Below are 802 nucleotides of genomic sequence, written 5' to 3'. Positions count from 1 at the left end.
GGGGGGGGGGCTACACAAAAAGGGAGCTGCTTGACTCCTACTCCCCTGCAGCTACAGCTTTCCCTGCAGTAGTGGGAAGGCGGGGGTGGGGGGGAGGCAGGGGGATGATGAATTCAAGACAGTGCTCCAATACTTAGATTCCACGCCTGGAAAATTATAACAAACTTATAAATCTTTCCATATATAGAATCTAATTATTGGGGTTGTCTTAAATTCAGGGTCATCTTAGATTTTAAAATATATATTACTTTGACACGGCCTGGGGAGGCACCATTGGCAGTTTCAAAAGCACAGGTAGGCAATGTTGGCTGTGCTGATGTGGCTGACCCAAACAATAGGTAGCAGTGGGAAAAATATGGAGCGCTGCTCGAAGAGACTACAGAATCATAGGATTTGAAGGGACCTTGAGGATCATCTGGTCCAACCCCTTGCGTGAAATTGGATGCTTATCTTCCTGGGATCCTATGACCCCAGCTGACTTCCTGCCTTTCAGGCGGGGGGCTGGATTTAGTGATCTTCCAAGGTCCCTTCCAGCCCTAATGTCTATGAAATCTATGAAAGCAGTAATGCTACTCCTAAAGCATCTCTGATTTACTCAGCTGCCTCTTGACAACTTCTAGTGAAGGAGATTCCAGAGTTTCCCTGGGCAGTCTATTCCACTGCTTTAATCATTAGCAGTAAGGAAGCTTTTGTGGAGATATAATCTACTTTTGCTTCAGTTGAAAGCTCTTATTTCATGTCCTGAGCTCTGCAGCAAGCTCCTCTTTATGGCAGCTTTTCAGATATTTGAAAACTGCTATCA

Source organism: Gavialis gangeticus, unplaced genomic scaffold (genome assembly GCF_001723915.1).
Source record: "Gavialis gangeticus isolate Ggan-Ray unplaced genomic scaffold, GavGan_comp1, whole genome shotgun sequence".
NCBI classification, from domain to species: domain Eukaryota; kingdom Metazoa; phylum Chordata; order Crocodylia; family Gavialidae; genus Gavialis; species Gavialis gangeticus.
This window is presented reverse-complemented; position numbering follows the sequence as displayed.